This window comes from Palaemon carinicauda, chromosome 30 (assembly GCF_036898095.1).
Source record: "Palaemon carinicauda isolate YSFRI2023 chromosome 30, ASM3689809v2, whole genome shotgun sequence".
Taxonomy (NCBI): domain Eukaryota; kingdom Metazoa; phylum Arthropoda; class Malacostraca; order Decapoda; family Palaemonidae; genus Palaemon; species Palaemon carinicauda.
Window position 1 is genome coordinate 26,890,071 of NC_090754.1, and position 7,500 is coordinate 26,897,570.

The following is a 7,500-nucleotide window of genomic DNA, read 5'->3' on the forward strand; positions in this document are numbered from 1 at the left end:
AACATTCTAGAAGTTTTATTCTAGCTGTGGCCAGATTATGGAATGATCTTCCTAATCGGGCAGTTAAATCTTAAACTTCAGAAGATCAATTTTGCAGATAATGTTTTTACGCTGAACAGGCTGACATAAGTTTCTCTTCATAGTTAAGATGTGACAGTTCTATTTTAACGTTGATACTGAGCTTAGATAGTCTTTATACATTACTCGTTATTCCTCCTACAATTTCTTTATTTCCTTAAGTCCTTTCTTCACTGGGCTATTCTCAATTGGAGCCTTTGGAATTATAGCATCCTGCTTTTCCAACTAGAGTTGTAGCTTAGCTAGTAATAATAATAAAATAATAATAACAAAGTCAATCTACAAATAGAATCAGTGGCTCATATCAACAAAGAAAAAAAGCAAATGCACGTTCGTGCATCCTCCATTCAGTCTATTGTGGACGTTTTAAAAATATCCCCCCTTTGATGTCGAGAATGAATGCTTCCCAGAAAGGGCCAGAACATAAAGAGGTTGTCTCGTGGTTAATTACGATGAAACCCAGGTATTCGATGATCCACAATGTATCATTTAGCAAAAGTTGTATAGGAATAAGACTCTGCTATAAAAAAGATTTGTCGTGAAATCTACATTACCTCTCATCATATATATCTCAGATAACATAAACCAATTCTTCTCGCTCAAGGGGTTAACTACTGCAATGAAATTGTTCGGTGGCTACTTTCCTCTTGGTAAGGGTAGAAGAGACTCTTTAGCTATGGTAAGTAGCTCTTCTAGGAGAAGGACACTCCAAAATCAAACCTATGTTCTCTGGTTTTGAATAGTGCAATAGCCTCTGTACCATGGTCTTTCGCTGTCTTGCGGTAAAGTTCTCTTGCTTGAAGGTACACTAAGGCACACCGTTCTATCTTATTTATCTTCCACTTATTTTTGTTAGTGTTTATAGTTTATATGAAAAGTGTATATCAATGTTGTTATTGTTCTTAAAATAAATGTTAATAGTTAATTACTTCTCTTGTTTCCTTATTTCCTTTCCTCACTGAGCTATTTTCCCTGTTGGAGCCCTCGGGCTTATTACATCCAGATTTTCCAACTCGGGTTGTAGCTTAGCAAATAATAATAATAATTACAGCTCTGTGGTATTTTTTGTAAAATTCTTAGAGGGTGGATGCAGTGGAACACCGACCTCATTAGGTAGAATGAGATAATAGATGGCGCCAAAAGTGTAATGGAAGAAACTGTTCCCTTGTTCAAAATATTTCATTCTGTCTTTATGAACCCTTTTTAAGAGACCTCATTCCGTTTACAAAATATATCCTCAATCCAGTCAAAGTTTGTTATGTATTTGTATGCGTTTCGAAAGTCTCTTATTAATCAAAATTATAAAAGCTTCGTTTGAAAGTCAAGGATTCTTTAAACATTTCATAAAAACTCAGCCTAATATTATCCCGACCCCCACGCGTAGAATTCCCCCCCCCTTTTTTTTTTGTCCCTTGATTCGTAATGTTCTGCTCCAATGACGTAATAAAAGCCTTTTTAATTATCATAAATCATTAAATCAAATCCTACCGAGCAAATTTACCCTGGTCTATAATTGATGAAAATGAGCCTAGCAATGGCAATATCAGGAAATATACAGCACACTAGGCGCAAGTTCACCGATAATCCAAAAGGTAGTATACAATATGGATCAAGGAATAATGTCAAGTGACAATTGCTGGTGTCAAAACTATCTTGTGCCACTCTCGAAATAACGGCTTATAGTAAACCTAACAGTTACCATACTACTGAGAAGAAATTTCACGAACCATCTACTAGGTTTAAAGGCTGTTCATGAATGGCAGAGGCAGGGAGAGTGACATTGCCCTAGAGACTGACCATATATACATATAGTCAGCACCAAAGCCCCCTCCCTCTGCACCCAAGCTAGGACCAAGGAGGGCTAAGCAATGGCTGCTGATGACTCAGGAAATAGACCTATAGGCTCCCCCAAACCCTTCATCCTTAGCTCACAAGGATGGTGAGGTTGCAGCGACCAAAGAAACTAACGAGTTTGAGCGGGACTCTAAACCCCAGTCTGGCGTTCACCAGTCAGGGACGTTACCACATCGGCCACCATCTTCTCCAAATAATATTGTCAAGAATTTTATTACAGGAGAAATTACGGAGAAAATAATTATGCACACGTAAAGTTCTAAACTAGCATGTTGCTGTTACACCATTTAAAATGAGTAATCACTTTTCCAAAGCTTCCTGTCAATATATTCAACACCCACCAAAAGCTGCCTAATGTAGAAGCCTCAGCATTCAAACCATTTCCGAAGAAATTTCAGTGCAAAAAAAAAATAATGAAAATCATTAGGAAACCATGGGTAAAAAACATATCGGGTAACGAGTATGAAATATCTGAAAAAGTAATGATAACCTCTGATAGTCTCTCTCTCTCTCTCTCTCTCTCTCTCTCTCTCTCTCTCTCTCAGCGCAAATGTTTATGATGGGATGAATTATTAAGTGTTAATCTCCTTTCAATGTATTTTCATGAAACTTTCTTATCACTTCATACATGCATAAAAGATAATATATATATATATATATATATATAGTTTTGCCATTTGAAGTGTGTAACGTCAAAAGAGAACCTTAGGGGGACGTGAATCTCTCTCTCTCTCTCTCTCTCTCTCTCTCTCTCTCTCTCATCCAGAAAGCAGGAACCATAACGTTAATTACTTAGGGGGAAATAAAACATAACCAATCTTGAATATTATAAAAATTAAAATTATTGTGAGATTCAGTCACGAGGCAAAACTGCCCGTCATCAGAGACAGGCACAAGTGCACTCTTACAAGGACGCTTAATCATGCCGGTGGTTACTAGGTAAGCTGACGGTCTTTCCTCTTAATCCAGAAAGAATATGAGCATTCGAAATAATAATGATAATAATAATGACAATAATAATAATAATAATAATAATAATAATAATAATATCGACAAAACTTATCGAACACCTACAAATCAAATTTCATTCATAAACCTGGAATTACCAGGTCCCAGCAGCCTACGCTTTTATTATTATATTTACGAATAAAAAATTAAAATAAAACTTAGAATAAAAAAGCTGATCACAAGCAAATTAATTGGGAAAACTTACGCCTTATAACGTATACCCACACCAACCCCTCTAAGATAAAAGAGGGCTTGATCATGTCCACTCACCTCAAAATAAGGTTCATCACTTGAACTCCCATACGGCCCGGATAAGATCTCTAGCCCTCTCGGAAATACAGAGGAAGAAATTCAAACTTACGACAGAGAGATGAACGTTGCGATACCATTGAGTTATTGTTTGCCGGTGACAGAAGCTGTAGAAGAGAATCTACGCCAAAGTTTTCCTAGGCAGGAGATGAAACCAACGTGAACTGCACTCTTGCCCCAGTGCGTTTGGACTGGCCCTTACCGCAAGTAAATGCTTGTGCTTTGACTAATCCTTATCTCAGCTCTCTGTAGCATAACCACGGTCTAGTATCTCAACAGTGAGCATAACGCTTTACTAACCTAACCTAACCTTATATCTATAGACCTTGGCTTTACTAACACGATGTTGGGATGGACTCGAGGTTGGGGAGGACCGAGCGTTAATTAAGGGGATAAAAATTCAGAAACGAATGATAAGCTACACGTGAGTCTTAGCACAGAGCGTTGGCCTAGACAACGGTAGCTGATTTTGCCTGAATTTCAAATGAATTTTAACCTTTCGTTAAAGAATCGTGAAGCTTAAAACCACAACTACTATGAATGAGTTAGAGAAGTCTGTTGACATATCTGATAAGTGCTGTCCACTCTGGCTAGATAACGAGTGCCTCTTAAGTCTCACACATCCTGTTCTTGTGATATCATGGAAGGCTCTTTAAGAATTGACAGTTCACAACTCTCTCTCTCTCTCTCTCTCTCTCTCTCTCTCTCTCTCTATATATATATATATATATATCTATATATCTATATATATATCTATATATCATATATATAATATATATATATATATATATATATATATATTATATCTATATATATATATATATATATATATATATATATATATATATATATATATATATATATATATATATATATATGCGATCCTAGTCTGCTAACAATCAGAATACCTATTTCACAAATTTGGCTCTCAGAGTTATACTAAAAATTTAAAAAACGCACCAACACTTAGACAGACAAACAGACATACCAGCAGCCAGAGTACACCCAAGTCCTATCATAGGTCTGTGCTCACTAAACAAATACTTACGTTCCACATGTCCTGATAAATGATAAAACGATGCAGGGCACAGAGTCCGCAAGAGGCTTATCTTCAAAGCAATTGTGAACTTCCAAAAGCACATGGACTGATATGCTTAATCAGACGAGATTGATGATAGGCTGAACTCGAAAACTACACCGGTCATTATAGCATTTATAAATGTAATAAATTTTCTTTAACCTAACCTTCTTTACTCAACCCTGAATTACATAGTGACGTCATTGAACACCTGCTTAATTAACTAGGAAGGGAGAAATGCTGTAAATTGCAATGCATGTATTCAATTAACATAACCTAGGTCAACCCACGTCTCCGTTCAGTTATTAACAAGTCCGGTTTGTGGTAAACTTGTTCGACTACTTCCTCTTCCCCTAAGAGGAACAATATAATATTATACATATATATATATATATATATATGTGTGTGTGTGTGTGTGTGTGTGTGTATTTTTTGTATACATATATATGTTTATATACTGTATATACACATGAATATAAATATATATATATATATATATATGTGTGTGTGTGTGTGTGTGTGTTTTGTATACATATATATGTTTATATACTGTATATATACACACACACACACACATATATATATATATATATATATAGACAACTAATACATATTTTTTCTAGATGAGAGTTTTAAATGCTTCTTAATTACTCACCACTTCATTCCAAATACCATTTCTTATGGATATACAAGGTTTGCGAGTCTCGTGTGGCCAGCACTGGATCACCGTGAGGTCAACAGAGCCAGTGTGAGAGACGGTCACTATTGTCAATTTCTTTTAATGAGGCGCATTTGCACTGACTCGCAGGGGTGTCCTTTTCGCTCGGAAAAGTTTCCTAATCTCTAATTTATTGGACAAAATAATTCTAACCAATCAGGGGTTAGGGAACTATTCCAAGCTGAAAGGTTACCATAGCGAGTCAGTGCAAATGCACCTCGTTAATAAAAATTGACTATAGTGTCGAGGGATTTTTCAAACTAGGATATGGCGAAATAGTAATATTCACTATATAATAAAGAACAAGTGTCTGGTATATATATATATATATATAATATATATATATATATATATATATATATATATATTTATAAATATAGAAAATATGTCTTTCTGGTTACGCTCAGCTTTCCCCGTCCCTCCCTCCGGAAAGTAGTGCATATTTATTGCCTCCGCCAATGAAATTGAGAGGAGGTATGATTTCGCCCCTGTTTGTCTGTTTGTTTGTTTGTGAACAAATTCCTGGCCACAATTTTACTCAAAGTAGTGAAACTTCAGGGATTAGCTTAATTGCTATGTTGAGACGTGAAAGTGTCAAAGGTCAAGGTCAAGGAAAAGGTCGACCAAAAAATACGTCTTTGGACTAAATTGATTCAGGAAAGGCAAGCTGGTCTTGAAAAGTAAGCTGCTGTGGTGGAGGTCTGCACGCCCAGAATGCTTTTCTAGTCTATAAATATTTAGCCTTCATTTTGACGGGTTGCGTACACTAGTTCATATATAATTCTAAATACAAGGAAGAAATTAAAAGAAAGCATCAAACAAAATTGTCCAAAATTAGATATAAAATGGAGGAATGTGGAAAAAAAAAACGACGCCATTGGGAGATTTGTAGGTAATCGGCTTTCAGCAGAAGCGACAACATTAAGCAGATAACTTGCGTACACGCAAACAATAGTAAAAACATTGTATTTACCTAAAAGCTTGAATCTTTATCTACATTCTGAGACCATGATCCTTCATTAACAAACATGCAATATTCCAATTTATTACGAAAGTTCTCTCTCTCTCTCTCTCTCTCTCTCTCTCTCTCTCTCTCTCTCTCGCATGGATTAAGGTAACTTTTCATTTTTTCTGATATATATACTATATATACAGTATAAATGCATATACATATATCATCTTCTTCCCCGCCATTATCCCTACATTAAGGGGTCGGTTGCCTTATGCGCAATCTCCAACGCCTTCTACCAAAGGCATCCTCTTCCACCAAATCTCTTCTCTTCCTATCATCCTTCACCTTATCTGACCATTCAATTCTCTGACTTTCTCTTGATCTTTTCCCCCTACCAGGTTCCTCCCAAGCAACATACAACTCCCTTCCCACCATGTGTCCTTACCATCCCAATCGTGACACTCCTATCATGTCTGTAATCTTGACTACACCTGCCATTCTTATTTCATCATTTTCCAATCTTTCAAGAAGTGGTAGTCACATAATCCACCTAGCCTTCTCATCTCTTTCCTCCTAAGGTTTGCTTCCTTTTTTCGTCTTCAAAACCAAGCTTCTGATTCATGCATTAACATAGGTCTTATATGTATATATGGATATACATGTGTATATACTGTGTGTATATATATATATATATATATATATATATATACATATATATAGATAAATAAATAGACAGAAATGTGCAGGTTTGAAATAGTAGAAGCACGCTTTAGGCCACAAACCTTAAAATCTGGGATCGAAAGAAAATTTCAAAATCACTCTTGAATGACAGACAGAACAAAACGATAGAGAAAAGCCACCTACGAAAAGACAAAGAAACACAACAGTACCAGAGAAATGGTCGTTTTCCTCAAAAGTAATGTATTCACAGATATCAACTTGACAAAGACAGTTCGTGGTCAAGGTACTGCGACGTCACATGTGCAGTACCATACCACTGGTATCCTGCAACTCTGTGTGTTCTTGGGTGTAGCACTTGCTTCTTAGCCAAACAATTTCAGTTCGTCTTTTCTTCTCAACGCCCTGCAGAGGTATCGAAAAGTGTTCCAGGCTGGCCCATGCACATCCAAAGAATTGCCTTGTAGATACATCTGTGAAAGCTATCACTTGCTTTAAGAACAGGTGTGCAATGACGTCAAACGTGCGTTGATCGATAGCCAATACGCAAATGTCTTCTCAGGTGTGGTTTACTATTATAATAACCAGTCATGCAGGAGATATTAATCGAGTCCCAATCAGCAGTTAAACGTTTAAAGGTTTAAAGGCAGGTCATGAATGGCAGAGGCAAGGGGCAGTGACATTGCCCTATCAAGTAGGACAATGCCCTAGAGACTGACCAGATATTATTATTATTATCATTATTATTATTATTACTTGATAAGCTACAACCCTAGTTGGAAAAGCAGGATTCTACAAGCCCAGGGGCTCCAACAGGGAAAATAG

At 36.5% G+C, this 7,500-nt stretch overlaps 1 protein-coding gene across 4 annotated transcripts in view; it reads right to left on the reverse strand.

The window, feature by feature from the left end:
* tim (timeless) overlaps positions 1 to 7,500 on the reverse strand; it is a 251,784-nt gene that overhangs the window by 225,619 nt on the left and 18,665 nt on the right. Inside the window, exon 1 of one of the 4 annotated variants that reach the window (XM_068353516.1) lies at positions 6,888 to 7,087. The exons of 2 other annotated variants lie outside the window; for them this stretch is intronic. The gene's annotated coding sequence lies outside the window, so the exon portion shown is untranslated. Of the gene's footprint in view, positions 1 to 3,301; positions 3,446 to 6,887; positions 7,088 to 7,500 lie in introns of those variants that run through there. One more of the 4 variants, XM_068353515.1, reaches the window with a different exon arrangement.